The following is a 16,573-nucleotide window of genomic DNA, read 5'->3' on the forward strand; positions in this document are numbered from 1 at the left end:
AGCAACACTTTGGGAGGCTGAGGTGGGCAGATCACTTGAGGTCAGCAGTTGGAGACCAGCCTGGCCAACATGGTGAAACCTCGTATCTACTAAAAATATTAAAAAAAAAAAAAAATCAGCTGGGCGTGGTGGCTCACACTTGTAAATCCAGCTACTCCTCCAAAGGCTGAGGCAGGAGAGTTGCTCCAACTCGGGAGGTAGAGGCTGCAGTGAGTGGAGATCACACCACTGCACTCCAGGCTGGGTGACAGAGTGAGACTCTGTCTCAAAAAAATAGATAAACAAAAAATAAATAAATACAAATAAATACAAGGTCCACAGAAATAACTGACCTCAGTGCCTAAGAAATCATTTGCCTCCAGTTTCCTTCAGAAGTAAAGTCAGGCTTCACTCAGAGGTCAGGAAGCCAGAGCTCAGTTCTTCCTAGCTGTACCTCAAGCTTAATTTGCTAGGTGAATAGGAGATGGTGTCCAGCAATTGTAATGAAAGCAAGCTCTTCAAATGGAGCAACTGTAGTCTGCACCATGAGATGTCTTGGAATCAGCCAGACTCGCCCTCCATCCCACCATGTTTTCTGAGGTGATGAGGATGGAAACACAAAAAGAGGCTCTGGCATTATAGAACCCTGATGGGTGGTGGCAAAGGATGGAACCCAGAACTGGCCAAGCTTCTAGTTCTTTCCTGCATTTCCCCCACTCATTTCAATGTTGCTGATTTGCATTCAGAAGGAGCTGAATTCAGTCTGGATGCATCAGTTACTAGCTGCGTGACCTGAGTAACTTACTTAACTTCTAAACTTAAGTTTATTCATGTATAAAACAGGGAAAGTTTCTTGGTAATCTGAAAATTGCTATAGTGTTGTTGTAAGAACTTAGTATAGTACCTAGTATATAGTAAGAGGTCAGAAGTAGTAACTGGAATTACTATGCCTTCGGCTAGTCTATTTTCTTGCTTCCTCTATTCTTACTTCTCCTGCTCACCCATCTCACACCCTAACTTCAACTCCCAACCCAGGGTCGGTAAACTGAAACTTGCTTTCACCTGCCATTGATTGATTTGTGAGATGGGCTGCCTCACAAAACCACGCTCAGATATTTAACTGAATTTGAAATTTAAAACCATCTCTTATTCATGTGTGGCTCAGACATTGCTTTGAACCTGGTTAGTTCAAGAATTTTTTTTAAAGATGGATATATGTTTAAACAGCTCACAAGTCCTCTTGGGCACCAAATGGCTCTTTGGAAAGAATCCTGTGACAAGTTAAGTGTAAATGAACCAGAAACATAGAGATTAAATTCCTCCTGAAATACTCCTGGGTGTGGAAATTAAGAAAAAAGCAATTGCAAGATGTCTCCAGTTCTGCAGACCTGCTTGCAGCTGGCTTCCCTTAAGGCTGCCTGCTGAGCTGTGGGAAGAGCTCGGCTGGCTCGGCCAGGCCTCCGGGGTACCCCTGCAGCCGTGGGGTTACTTATTCCTGAGATGGGGCAGCGGAGGCAATTTGATGGAGGCGACTTTCATTCTAACTGCTCTTCCGGCAAAGCTCCTCTCTGGGGACCTCAGACTGGCACCTTTCACCATTGTTAAATTCACTTAAGATAAAAGCGACACCAGGCAAATGACAAGGGAAGAGCCATTAAGGGATGAGCGTAAGCAGTGACTGACAGGCAGGCTCTGCGAAGCGCTCAGCTGCCAGCCCCAGCCTTGGCAGGAATCATCACCCCGAGTGCCTCCCCTAGCCAGCGCTTGACAAATGGGCAAGATTCAGTCCAAGCCTATGGGCTCAGCCCTTTGTTTCCCAGAGCCTCAGCCTCCATGCCTATTCACCCACACACTACCAGCCCCTCCACCCAGGAACAGCATCAGCAACTACGCAGAGAGGAGCCCATTGCTGCTGAAGGTGAGAGGCTGTCCTCTGCTGCTTTCAGGTGAGTGCCTGCGGTGGTGAGCCACGGAGCGTGGACTACGAATTCATTCACTGCATAGTTAGGAGAGACAATATGAAGATTGAACTCAGCAAACCATAGACAATACGCACCCTGCCAAGTCTGTCTTTTATACTGTTGTTTTTCGGTCCAAGTATAAAATTATGTTGGCCATCTTGGTCTTTTCTTGGGATTGTGCACAAGGACACCCAATGGGGCTCTTTGCTGAGATATACTCACCATGCAAGCGGGCTCATACAGGTGTGCAGCAACACTGGCTCTGAGTAAATTACTGGCTAAATAATGTTTCTCTTTTTATTAAGGTGACTTCTTTTACTGAAAAAAAATTAGAAAGTACAAAAATAAAAACCTACAAAGAACAATGGCAATCTCATAGAAGTTCCGCAATTGTTAACATATTATTGCATTTCTTAAGTGCGAGGTCTCCATAGCCAGATTGCATGGGGTCCTATTCTCGTTCTGCCACCTCTCAGCTGTGTAAGCTTGGGAGAGTTACTTAACTTCTCTGTGCTGTGCTTTCATTTCCGCATCTTTAAAATGAAGATAAGTATAGAACCTACCTCATGAAGTTATTGTAAGCATTAAATGAGTTAAAAACACAAAGCTCAGAACACTACAAAGACTCATTAAATGTTAGCTGTTATCATGCACCAATTTTCACTAACCTGTCATTGTAGTTGTGATTCCATTATATCAGTGGTTCTCTGCCTGGGGAGATTTTAACCCCAGGGGACATTTGACAATATCTGGAGACGTTTTCGGTTGTCACAACTAAATGAGTTGGGACTACCGTCATCTAGTGGGTAGAAGCCAGAAATGCTACTTATCTTCCTACAATGCACAGGATAGCCCTCAATGACAAAGAATTGGCCACTCAAAAATGTCAACAAGTGCCAAGGTCGAAAAACCTACATTAGGTTACTACACACATTGTGACAGATCCCAGCCCCGACTTGCTCCCTACGGATTTCAGCTGTCCCTCGGGGCATGTCTTGCAGGCTCCTGGAGTCTCACACATGCTTGGGAACACAACTCTTTCCTGCTCCAGCCTGCCTGCCATCCGTGCTGCTGCTATTCTCCATAAGATGGCTCCTTCGGTGGGCACAGGCTGGTGCCAGCCTGAAACGAGTGGGAGGGTGGGGAGAGGCTGACCAGCGACCCTCTCTTAAATCTGAGGCCCATCTTGTTCCTTAGATCCTGAAGTGGCATAGTTGGTGCCCAGAGGCTAGCAAACTTTTACCAACACAGTTCGTCAGCTTTTCTCCCTAACTTCTCTCTCAGTTGAGACTCAAAACCTGACTGGCTGGGTTTTGAAACAGAGTCCATGCCATTGAAATCGCTCCCACCTCCTTTTCCCTCCATCACTTTGGCTATCTTCATCCCCAATATGTCTTTCTCTTTCTTGAGCCAAAAAACATAAAGATCTCATGAATATCAGTCTTAACAACTCATACAAATAGATTCTGAGGGGCAGCAAGCCAAAGATATCCATATCTCAGCAATAGTCTCTCTTGTACACACAAACTTAACGATACATAACTTTTTAAAACAAAATTGTAATTTTACTGCACACCCTGACACCTTACTCTTTCACTAAAGAAAATGTCATTAACACATTCAGATGTCAATAAATTGTCTTCTATATCACCATTTTATTGACTGTATAAAATTCCATTTTGTCACTGTATAATATCTTTGGGCCCATCCCTCTTTTATTAGACATGGAGGTTATTCCTTAATGTTGAAAATTATAAGAAATGCAACATTGAATATCATTGTAAAGCAGCTTTTCACACTTGTTCAGTATTTTTCTAGGATAAATTTCTAGAATATAATTTAAGGCTTTTTGATACTGTAGAAAAAAATTGTGACAGTTAGTTTTATGTAGCAACTTGCTTGGACCACAGGATGCCCAGATAGCCATTTAAACATGACTTCTGGGTATGTGTGTGAGGATGCTTCCAGAAGAGATTAGAATTTGAATTGGTGGACTGAGTAAAACAGTTGTCACTTCCCAGTGTGGAAAAGCATCATTCAATCTCTTGAGGGTCTGAACAGAACAAAAGGATGAAGAAAGGATGAACTTGCTCTCTGCCTGATTGCTTGAGCTGGGACATCCATCTTCTCCTGCCTTTAGGACTCCTGGCTCTCAGGCTTTTAGACCTGAACTGGAATCTACAGCCACTGGCTCTCTGGCTTTCAGGTCTTCAAACTACATCACCAGTTTTCCTGGGCCTGAACCTTGTCAATGACAGATTGTGGGACTTCTCAGTCTCCATAATCATGTGAGCCCATATTTTATCACCAATGTTTTTATCTATATCTATATATTTATATCTGTATCTATCTGTATCTACACCTCCTATTGGGTTTCTTTTTCTGGAGACCTCTGACTAATACAAAAGGATTTAAGAACTTTGTTTTAGCCAACAGCATCTGCCCATTGGAAGCACATTGGAATGGCAACCCAATATCCAACATGGCTGGGAAAGCAAAGTACTTCAGTTATTGGAATGTACTAGTTAGCTGAGCATTTCCATCTGCCAATACCACAAGTGGGAGGACTATTTCTAAACACTTACCACTAAATTATGCAGAACAAATTTCCGTCTTCTTTGGACTATTCAAAAGTCATTTTGAAATGGCTGCTGCATGGCCAGCAGACTGAGCTGAGAGAAATTTGTAGCTGTAGAGAATCTTCATTAGTGCAGCCAGGCCTTCCCTTTCTAGGCAATTCCTGGATCTAGGAGAGATTAACTGAGACTGACACCTTTAAAGGTCTGAAAACATATTTACTGTCTACTCTCTCAGAGCACTGCTCTCTACGAGGCTTCATCCATATAACAAGGCTACCTTTGCTAGATTGGCCTCTTCCTTTCTCCCTCTCATAACTTGTCTTGCCACTAAACCTGATTTACCAACATAACCAGTTTTGGGCTATACTCTGAGCTCACATTTTTTTTCTATAACCTCAAGATGGAATATAAGATTCTGCACCTTATTGTTGGCTTGGGTTTTATTCTGAAGGTTTCTGTGTGCACGTTAAATAAATTTATATGCCTTTTCTCCTATTAAAGCAAAAACAAAAACAAAAGTCATTTGTAGTGATTCAGGGTAATCATTATAACCTAATTTCTCAATGCAGAGTTTCAAATGATGTTTTGAAAAGTTCTGCCTGGGCAACGTGGCGAGATCCCACATCTACAAAAAAGTTAAAACTTAGCTGGGCATGGTGCCTTGTAGTCCTAGCTACTTGATAGGCTGAGATGGAAGGATTGCTTGAACCCAGGAGTTCAAGACTGTAGTGAGCTGTGATAGTGCCACTGTACTCCAGCCTAGGTGACAGAGTGAGATCCTATCTCAAAAAAAAAAAAAGAAAAGATAAAGGAAAAGAAGAGTTCTAAGTGGCAAAGACTTACGGAAATGTAAAGGTTTGTTATTTCAGTTTTTAAATAAGGAGAAACTGTATTGACCAGATTCATCAAGAAATGACATATCTTAAAAGCTTCTTTTTTGGGTAAGTTTCTAATAGCAACTTGTTTACAGCAACTTGTTTACATGTCATTTGCCTCTTCCTCATAAAAGCAAAATAAAGAATATGTAAAAATTCCCGTTTTAGCTTTTGATGGTATTCCAGATGAATGTGTTTAACTATAATTTTAATATCTCAAAACACTGTTAGGTCATAAATTTTTTTCAGTGTGTCGATGATAAAAATAAGGATGATAATAATAGGGAAGCATCACAATGAAGGAAAAAAATACTTTCTACTACCCTGTGGATGCATGAAGAGAGGAATCTATAGGCAGACTGAGCACTGCTCATAACTAGCCCTATAGCTATGGCCTTGGGCAAGTCAATTATTCTTTTTGGAACATGATTTTTTCATAAATAATGAAAGGTGGGAAGGTGGGAAGAGGGAAAGGAGCCGAAAAGATAACAAACCCCCATGACACGTGTTTACCTGTGTAACAAACTTTCACATGTACCCCTAAACCTAAAAGAAAAGTTTAAGAAAAGAAAAGAGAAGGTGGTGATTTCTGAGATACTTTAAGCTGTAAAATGTCTACAATTTTATGACTTCGCTCACTTCTTAAGGGGGTTTTGAAATTCTGTTCTTTCATCTTCTTAAAGAATTTTCAAGCTAACAAAAGCCATTTTTCTTAGGGAACAAAATATTGAGTGAGATTTTTTCCCAGTATCCTGGAATGTTGGTTAAAACCCCAAGCTGAGAACAATGGGTAAGAAGTATATCTGTCAGAGGCATTTGAACCAAAGTGACTCCATCTTGAATAGGGGCTGGGTAAAATGAGACTGAGATCTACTGGGCTGTATTCCCGGGAAGTTAGGCATTCTAAGTCACAGGATGAGATAAGAGATCAGTGCAAGGTACAGGTAATAAAGACCTGGCTGATAAAACAGGTTTCCATAAAGAAGCTGGCCAAAACCCACCAAAACCAAGATGGGGACAAAAGTGACCTCTGATCATCCTCACTGCTCATGATATGTTAATTATAATGCATTAACATGCTAAAAGACACTCCCAACAGTGCCATGACAGTTTACAAATGCCATGGCAATGTCTGTAAGTTACCCTATATGGTCAGAAAGGGGAGGAACTCTCAGTTCTGGGAATTGCCAACCCCTTTCCCAGAAAACTCATGAATAATCCAACCCTTGTTTAGCATATAATCAAGAAATAACCATAAAAATAACCAACCATCAGCCCTCAGGGCTGGCTCTGCCTATGGAGTAGCCATTATTTTATGTCTTTCCTTTCTTAATAAATTTGCTCTCACTTTATGGATTTGCCTCTAATTCTTTCTTGCATGAAATCCAAGAACCCTTTCTTGGGGTCTGGATCTGGACTCCTTTCTGGTAACATCCCCTCATTTTAAAGAGAGGAATTAAAACATTCTGCTGAACATACTTAAAGAAAGCAGGACCTGTTCAGCAAACATCAAACCACATCAATGCCCGGGAGTGCATATAAAACAAGTCCAGAGATTGAATGAGTGACTGAAGAGTTACACTGAAAGGTTTTAGGCTAGTAGTGGTATCTCTTCTGCATTTACCTTTTTAGGGTTGTCCTTCCCCAAATCAAGTGATAAGGATTCATGAGAAATACACATAGAAGTTGAGGGTACCTGTGAAAAGTGAGAGAAAGGCCTCTTACTTCCCCACTGGATGTTTACAGGGTGTGGAGTTGAAGGAGGGAGAAGGGGTGAAAGGGTCCTTGGAAGGATTCTTTGAGATTGTATGTGAAACTCATGACTGTTGCCTCTTCTCTCCTAGAATTGGGCCTGAAGACCAGCTGTGGCCATGCACAATGGTGAGTGAGGAGAGACAGTGGTAGTAGACAGCCATCTCCACTACCACGTTTTGGTCTGGCAGAGATGAATGAGTTTCCTATGGCCACGTAGGTCCTGTGGGAAGTTTCTGGACTTGAGTCACCATACAAGAAGGAAGCCTGTTGGCGCAAAAGTACTTCGGGAGTAATAGCTGTGGGGTGAACAACACAGAGAGCCAGGGTTAGCCGAGAGAGGATTACTTGGCACCAGTAACACGAAAGTCTTCCCTTCTTCATCTATAAACCCCTTCCCCCTACTTGGACCCCAGGATATCCAGAAGGCAAAGTTGAAAGGTGGCCAAGAATGAGAAGCCACATTTGCCCCCTCCCTCACTGTAGGTGCTTGAGCCACAAGAGAGGCATGTGATAAAGAGGGAAAAGAATTGCAGATTGCACCTGAGATCTGAATTTCTGTTGTGGTGGTGGTGGTTGTTGTTCTTGGAGACAGTCTTTTGCTTTGTTACCCAGGCTGGAGTGCAGAGGCTCGATCATAGCTCGCTGCAACCTTGAAGTCCTGAGCTCAAGTGATCCTCTTGCCTCAGCCACCCAAGTGACTGGAACTACAGGAATGGACCACCACACCTAGTCAATTCTTTTTTTTCTTTTTTGTAGAGATAAGATCTCGCTTTGTTGCCCAGGCTGGTCTCAAACTCCTGGCCTCAAGCCACCTGGTCTCGGTCTCCCAAAGTGCTGAAATTACAGGCGTGAGTCATCTCTCCCCAGCCTTGAGATCAAAGTCATGTTAGACTAGATTTGACCTTTTAATACCTGAAATGGAGTAATAATTAAATAAATGACTGTATTTATGACCAAACGTGAACAAACACTTGAGGAACTGCCTGAGAGTCCACGAAGATATGGGAAAATGGAATATAGTTGGGCAAGTTTCCTGAGTGGCAGACCCCACCCATGTCGGCATGAAAATAACTTCAACATGTCTAGAATTCATAATGTGTTTAAAATAGTTGGGTTTTTTTTCAATGTGATTTTATAGCTGAAAAAGCAGAGGCATGAACTATGATCTTTTAACCAAGTATCTGCTTTGCCTATCACATATCCTAACAGTGCTGGATTATTTTTCTTTCCAAACACATTTTTTTGTGTATGTGTTTTCTTTCCTATGGCCTTCTTCACTTTCACAACTATAATATTATTCTAACATACTAACTCCATAGCAACAACAAAAATCAGTAAATGTCCTTTCTTCAATAGATATATAGAGGAAGGTTTATGGCAAAGTAGTAAGAAAAATCTGTCCATAAAGAAAGTAATGTTATTTTAACCATAGAATTGTTACTTTCAGTGAATTCCTTCTTCAGATATACAAGGAATTTACTGAACAAGAAATGAATATTCTTTACTTATATTTGTATAAGATGTGTAGAAAAAAATCTACTTTTCAGAGAAATTATTTCATAAAATTGGGTTTGTGGAAAGCTATGGCTTTTGAAGACAGACTTGGGTTAAATTCCTGGCTCTTCTGCTTATTATCTATCTCTGTGACCTTGGGCAAATTACTTAGTCTGCCCTGAACTTCAGTTTCCTCTTCTGTAAAATGGAACTATTGGTATTTATTTCAACAAATTGTGAGTCTGTGAGGGTTAAATGAAATCACATATGTCACAGATTGGCTCAAAGTACAGTCAACAAATTTAAGCTTCCTGTCTTCCTCCCTCTGCTATTTGGTCCTAGACACAAGTTTGCCTAAACTTTACTTATTATCATTATATATATATGTGTGTGTGTGTGTGTGTGTGTGTGTGTGTGTGTGTGTAGTTTATTATAACTATTTTACTTAACTTGGTATTTTTTGATTTTGCTTTTGTTTGTGTTTTACAGACAGGGTCTCGCTGCTGTCCAGGCTGGAGTGCAGTGGCACCATCATAGCTCACTACAACCTCAAAATGATCCTCCCACCTCAGCCTCCCAGGTAGCTGGGACTATAGGTGCAGGCTACCATGCCTGGCTAATTTTTAAATTTTTTATAGAGACAGAGTCTCATTATGTTGCCGAGGCTGGCCTTGAACTCCTGGTCTGGAGTGGTCCTCCTGCTTTGGCCTCTCAAAGTGCTGGGATTATAGGTGTGAGCCATCATGCCCAGCCTTAACTGATTTTTAATAATTATAAACATAATCTATATTTGTTACAAAGTCAGGAAGTATAATAAAATGTTTAATTTCCTCACCTTCTCTGACTCTAACCTCCTGAAATACCCAATATTAACAGTTTTGGTAGGGGGACACTCTTTCATACTTTTCTTTATGCTCCTACAAATATGTTTTACACATTACTCTGAAGACTGCTTTTGCTTCCACTGAGGCAACTTTCCATGTCAGAATGGGTGTGGTCAATGACTCAATGGGAGTTTGACAAAGTATTGTCAATTTAGATTCCAAGGCAGAGCTCTGGTCCTCTAAATAATTACTTCCCTCTGGGTTTTTCCTTCATGAGAGGGATATGAGCTACTTGTTGGACTGGAAACTGTTCCTGATGTCAGCTTAAAAGCTCTTTCTGTTTAGAACAAATCCAGTCTCTGGGTCATTAGAAAGTCACATGTCACATGTCACAAACTGTCAGCCGTTCTCTCCCATCACTCCTTATTACTTAAGGGTGTTGGCTGAGATCCCAACATCTTTATCCCTCAGGGGTTGGAAGCCTGGGCAGCTTCTGTTTCTCTCTCTCTCTCCTTTCTTTCTCATATCCCTCCACCATTGTCATTGTCTTTACGGAAGGTGTTGCTCGTGAATCTCAGAATTATCCGCCTTAGCAAAACCCTTTAGAGACCTTGATTCCAGTACTGATGACATCAATACCACCAGAATCAATGGAAAAATAAAAACAAAAACATCTCTATCTGTATCTGACTCTGAGCAGAGTGTGGCCTTAGCCATGGAAGTTGAGGTGTTGAGTACAAAGGATCATCAAAGATCATTTGTCGTAGGCCAGGGGCAGTGGCTCACGCCTGTAATCCTAGCACTTTGGAAGGCCTAGGTGAGTGGATCACTTGAGGCCAGGAGTTCCAGAGCAGCCTGGCCAGCATGGTGAAACCCTATGTCTACTAAAAATAGCAATTCTATTGCTGGATAATCAGTTTCAAAGGTGTATTAGTCCTTTCTCACACAGCTAATAAAGACATCTCCGAGACTGGGTAATTTATAAAGAAACAGAAGTTTGTGGACACACAGTTCCACGTGGCTGAGGAGGCCTCACAATCATAGTAGAAGGTGAAGGAGTAGCAAAGTCACATCTTACGTGGTGGTAGGTAAGAGAGCTTGTGCAAGGGAACTCCCATTTATAAAACCATCAGATCTCATGAGACGTATTCACTATCCCAAGAACGGCATGGGAAAAACCTGCCCCCATGATGCAATTACCTCCCACTGAGTCCCTCCCATAATAGTGGGGATTATGGGAGCTGCAATTCAAGATGAGATTTGGGTGGGGACATAGCCAAACCATATCAAAAGGCAATAAAAAATAAAAGTATTTTCTATGATAAAACTGTGATGACATTATTTGTCTGATTATTTTCAAGGAATGGCAGCATCTTTGAGGATCTCGGAGTCAGAGAAATTCAGACACCAAAAAGTTGAAGAGACTTAAGAGGTCCTTTCTACCTTTCTATCTGACTCTTAATTCTCCTATTTCATCTCCTTGAAATGTGTCATTGATCATCTGTTTGGAACCCACTAACAATGGAGAGCTCAATTCAACATGACAGAGGGGAGGAACCAGACACGTAAATAGGGCATTATAATAAAATGTGATTAATGCTATGAAAGAGCTGTGGAGTGGCCACTGTGGGAGTGGTCATGAGGAATGGCCTGGTCTGGAAGGCTGGGGAATGAAATAAGGCTTCCAAGGGAAAATGACATTGTGCTGGCTCTTGAAAGAAAGAAATGAGTTCGGCAGATAAGGGGAATAGTGAGGGAGTGAGTGGAGACCATTCAGAAGTGGGCAAAAATAGCAAACATTTAGCAAGCGTGTGAATCATGTGACAGGTGTGGCTGGAGCATGGACTATGGATGGAGGGATGTGGACAGATCAAGCAGAGCCCAAACTAGAAACTACCCGATGCTGAGGAGTTTGGATTTTATCCTGAAGTTGAAAGGGAGTCATTTAAGGGTTTTAAGGGATTGGCAGGATCAAATTTGCTTTTAAAATGAACTGGATAAGAATGGAATCTCGGGAGACCCCAAGGAAGCTAGTGCAGGGCCTGACAAAGAGGGATCAAGGAAGGAGGAGAGACAGTAGTAAAAGTTAAAAAAAATTTATAAGAATGTGGGTGTGGTATGGATAGAGAGTGGGAGAAGTAGAGGATGATGCCCAGGTTTCTAGTTTGGGTACTTTGGTACCATAAAAAGTATGCAGGGGGAAGCAGAGCAAGGTCTATGCCATCACCAGCAAACTTCAGGTATAAAGTGAGTCTTCTTGTATTGATCTGAAAATGACTACCACCCTTTAACCTTCTCAGGGATGGTCTTAGTCTCTCCTCCATTATTACAAATAGCAACGAGCATTATTTTGTGAATATACTCAGTTGCAAATAAATATTCTACTGGCAGACTGTCTAATAAGCCAGATTTTATCATGTTTTTCTCTCTTTCTCTCTCTCTCTCTCTCTCTATAATTATATACATATAATTATATATATAATTGTATATTATGTATATAAAATTATATAAAAAATATAATTCTTGTTTTTCTAGGAGCTCAAAAGTTTTATATATATATATATATATATATATATATATGTAAAGAGAGAGAGCACTTTAGGAGGCCGAGGCAGGCGGACAGCTTGAGCTCTGGAGTTCAAGACCAGCCTGGGCAACATGGCAACATGCCGTCTTTACAAAAATTAGCCAGGAGTGGTGGTGTGTGCCTGTTGTCCCAGCTACTTGGGAGGCTGAGGCAGGAGAGTCAATTGAGCCCTGGAGGTTGAGGTTGCAGTGAGCTGTGACTGTGCCACTGCACTTCAGCCTGGGTGACAGAGCAAGACAGATTTTTTTTTTTTAAAATAAGTAAATAAACGTTCAGCAAATGCAAACACTGGGAAACAATGGATAAATTGTGAAAAAAGTAATGGTACCCCATCCTTTCTCTCTTCCCACTGGCCTCTTCATTGCTTGTGTTGCGTGTCTTACTGTTTATTCCACCATAATGACTAGGAGGCTAACCACAGCTCTGTTCCTAATGCAATACTCCTTGTTTCGCAAAAGCCCTTGGGAAGAAGGAATCAAATATAGAATTGGCTGAAGAGCACAAATATCAGCAGTATTCAACTATCCGAATCCAACCTAATGACATTCAGCTAAATCTGGGATGTCAAAGATGCTATTCACCCTCTGTGACAACTGTTACTGCTTTTTCCTTTTCCTATCCAAACTTTTTTCAAAGAAAGGATATCTTTTGACTAGGCCAGTTACTAAACTTCACTGAAGAAGAGACGTGAAGAATGAAGTGATTTCATGTAGAGGCACAGTTTGTGGAGGTTATGCCAATTCCTGCTCGGGCCAACATGTTTCTTGCTTGAGAAGTCAGCGAAACTCAAACTGCACAGCCTTTTCTTCCTTCCCGGCATATCTTTACTCATATGGCAAAGTTGCAAGCATGTCTTATTTGAACAGGAGTAAATGTAGATATGTCTCATTCTTATATTGAACCAGTATTGCTTTTTAAGTATATGGGGAAACATTGCTTTTAATACAGTCCCATTAAGTTAAAAACTGCAGTGAAACATCATCTGAAGATGTAGATGGAAAGCTGGTTGAGTAACAGTATTTTCATTTCACTCCCCACTCTCAAAATTCACTAAACCATTGGAATTAATTTTTAGGAAATAAAGGAATAACAACAAGAGAAATCCCTCTCTAAAGAAAAAAGAAAACTTCACAAACCCATTTACAACCTATAACACAGCCACTTAATAACATTAAGTTTGGGCCAAGATGATAGGCCACAGGAAAGCCGAAGGCAGAAAGAAGGCAGAAAATGGACAGATTGCAACATGGAATGCCTGTGAATTAAAGCAGAGAATTATCTCTCATTTCCTTTTAGATGGCCAAGTTTTTTATGGATTTGTAAACACTGCTATGCAAAAGATCTTAACCCTTTGTCTTTCACACAGGTTGAATATTTTCTTCTGAATTTTATATTTTAATTAAAATTTTGCCTATAACTTATTTTGTTTTGGTATTGTTTTTGTTTTGTTTGGGGGTAGGGGGCTTTTTAGGTAGCCAAATATATTATTTTCCTATCTTTGGTGCTGTGATTAGAAAAAATGCTGTAAAATGCTTTGTATTAAAAACGGTGTTTCCCATATATTTAAAAAGTGATACTGGCTCAATATAATCATGAGAAATATCTACATTTACTCCTATTAAAGTAAGACACGGTTGCAATTTTGCCAAAAGATGAATTAGAGAGTATTTATCCTGATATTTTACCAAAATGTTAGTTCATCTGAAATTGATCTTGAAATTTACCTTTTCCAACAAATTAATTAACTCAGCATTGAATAAACCAAACTTTCTGCTGTCATCTTTATCACATATGAACTTCTTATATATACATTAGAGTCCTGTTTTTAACCTTTTTTAAAACTTTTTTAAGTGATGTTGCAAGATTTTTTTTTTTTTTTTAACTTTTATTTTGGGTTCGGGGATACATGCACAGGTTTGTAATATGGGTAAATTCATGTCATGGGGGTTTGTTGTACAAATTATTTTGTCACTCAGGTACTAAACCTAGTACCCAATAGTTATTTTTTTCTGCTCCTCTCCCTTCTCCCACCCTCGAGGAGGTCCCAGTGCCTGTTGTTCCCTTCTTTGTGTTCATGTGTTCTTATCATTTAGCTCACACTTATAAGTGAGAACATGCAGTATTTGGTTTTCAGTTTCTGTGTTAGTTTGCTTAGGATAATGGCCTCCAGCTCCATTCATGTTCTTGCAAAAGACACGATCTCATTCTTTTTATGACTGCATAGTATTCCATGGTGTATATCTACCATGCTTTCTTTCTTCAATCGGTCATTGATGAGCATTTAGATTTATTCCATGTCTTCACTATTGTGAATACTGCTGCAATGAACATATGCATGCATATGTCTTTATAATAAAATGATTTATATTCCTCTGGGTATACACCCAGTAATGGGATTGCTGGATCAAATGATAGTTCTGTTTTTAACTCTTTGAAGAATCACCGTACTTCTTTCCACAATGGTTGAACTAATTTACACTCCCATCACTCCCACTAACACAGTGTGTAAGTGCTCCCCCTTTTCTTTGCAACCTCACTAGCACTGGTTACTTTTTGACTTTTTAAAAATAGCCATTCTCACTGGTGTGAGATGATACTAATTGTGGTTTTGGTTTTCATTTCTCTAATGATCAGTGATGTTGAGTTTTTTTTTTTTTTTTTTTAGACAGAGTTTCACTCTTGTTGCCCAGGCTGGAGTGCAATGGTGTGGTCTCGGCTCACCACAACCTCCACCCCTTGGGTTCAAGCGATTCTCCCGCCTCAGCCTCCCGAGTAGCTGGGATTACAGGAATGTGCCACCACGCCTGGCTAATTTTGTATTTTTAGTAGAGACGGGGTTTCCATATACATTTTAAAATAGTTTGTTCTAATTCTGTAAAGAATGTCATTGGTAGTTTGATAGGAATAGCATTGAATCTATAAATTGCTTTGGGTAGTATGGCCATTTTAATGATATTGATTCTTCCTATCCATGAGCATGAGATGTTTTCCATTTGTTTGTGTCATCTCTGATTTCTTTGAGCAGTGTTTTGTAATTCTTATTGTAGAAATCTTTCACCTCCCTGGTTAGCTGTATGCCTAGGTATTTAAATGGGATTATATTTCTTATTCAGCTCTCGGCTTGATTGTTATTGGTGTATAGGAATGTTAGTGATTTTTGTAGATTGATTTTGTATCCTGAAACTTTGTTGAAGTTGTTGATTAGCTGAAGGAGCTTTTGGTGTTTTTTTAGATCTAGAAAGACTATGAGGTTTTCTAGACGTAGAACTACATCATCTGCAAACAGGGATAATCTGACTTCCTCTCTTCCTATTTGGATGCCCTTTATTTCTTTTTCTTGCTGATTTCCCGGACCAGAACTTCCAATACTATGTTGAATAGCAGTGGTAAGAGAGGGTAACCTTGCAAGATGGTATTGTTAATAAATAATTTTTAAATTTAGTAGAAATGAAGTGCATACTGAAGTGTTTAGGTGTATCTGCAATGTACTTTAGCAAAATTAAAAGAGGGTAAAAAAAGAAGCAGGTATGGAGAAAAGTTGATAGTTGCTGAAGCTCGGTGATAGGCAGTGTTGTACTCTGTACTCGTGAGCATGTTTGGGGAAGTTCATAACGAAAACTTTAAAAGAGGTTTAAGTTGATATCACATTGCAAACATCTTGGATTCACTGCTCTCTAATACTTGGAACTCTGTTGTCTTATCTCAGTCTACATTATAACCTCTCATCTGAATTTGCGCTTTTTCCCAGCTTTGGTACCCAAGGATCCTCCAGTTTTATTTTTCTGGCTTTTGCCTCTTGGCACACTGCTTGTGCTGCCCCCTTTCATTGACTTGGAGTAGCTTGCATGAGGTCAGCTGCTACCCCAAAAAACTGTCCTCGTGAGTGAAAAAAAGCGAAATTTCTGGAGGTTGCTGATTGGCTTCTTTCCCCAATTGCCTTCCACCCACCTCTGTTCCATGGTCAAAGACAAAGCTATACTTTCAGTCAAACATTTCTTATTATCTTTCTACACTTATTTGGAGAATGAAAGCAGCTGACTGTCTTTCCTTGTTTTTTAGACAGAGTTTCGCTTTGATGCCCAGGCTGGTGTGCAGTGGCACCATCACAGCTCACTGAAGCCTCAACCTCCCAGGCAATTCTACCTCAGCCTCCCAAGTAGCTGGGACTACAGGCATGCACCACCACACCCGACTAATTTTTGTATTTATGTTGCCTAGACTGGTCCCAGAATCTTGGCCTTAAGTGACCTTCTCGCCTCTGGTTCCCAAAGTGTACAGGCATGAAAAAAAACACATGGCCTGATTTTCTATTAATAATAATTATATACCCTAGTATTAATATATGTAGTTATGATCCTGCCCTGTCTTTCAAGTTTCTAAAAAAACAGAATTATACCTCTATAAGCCTTGTACAATTTTCTAAAGAAGTTTCTAGGATAAAACATGCCACTGGAAATATCCCCAAGAAAACAAATTGCTTCTCCTAAGTATTTCTTCCAGCCTACCCACCACGGGGTCT

General features: G+C 40.4%; 1 protein-coding gene across 5 annotated transcripts in view; it reads right to left on the reverse strand.

Moving 5' to 3' along the window:
• The window catches only part of MGST3 (microsomal glutathione S-transferase 3), a 1,219,025-nt gene that overhangs the window by 739,223 nt on the left and 463,229 nt on the right, over positions 1 to 16,573 (reverse strand). The window contains exon 1 of one of the 5 annotated variants that reach the window (XM_050768858.1): positions 691 to 700. The exons of the other annotated variants lie outside the window; for them this stretch is intronic. The gene's annotated coding sequence lies outside the window, so the exon portion shown is untranslated. Of the gene's footprint in view, positions 1 to 690; positions 701 to 16,573 lie in introns of those variants that run through there. 5 annotated transcript variants of the gene reach the window in all.

Source organism: Macaca thibetana, chromosome 1, assembly GCF_024542745.1.
Source record: "Macaca thibetana thibetana isolate TM-01 chromosome 1, ASM2454274v1, whole genome shotgun sequence".
Lineage (NCBI taxonomy): Eukaryota > Metazoa > Chordata > Mammalia > Primates > Cercopithecidae > Macaca > Macaca thibetana.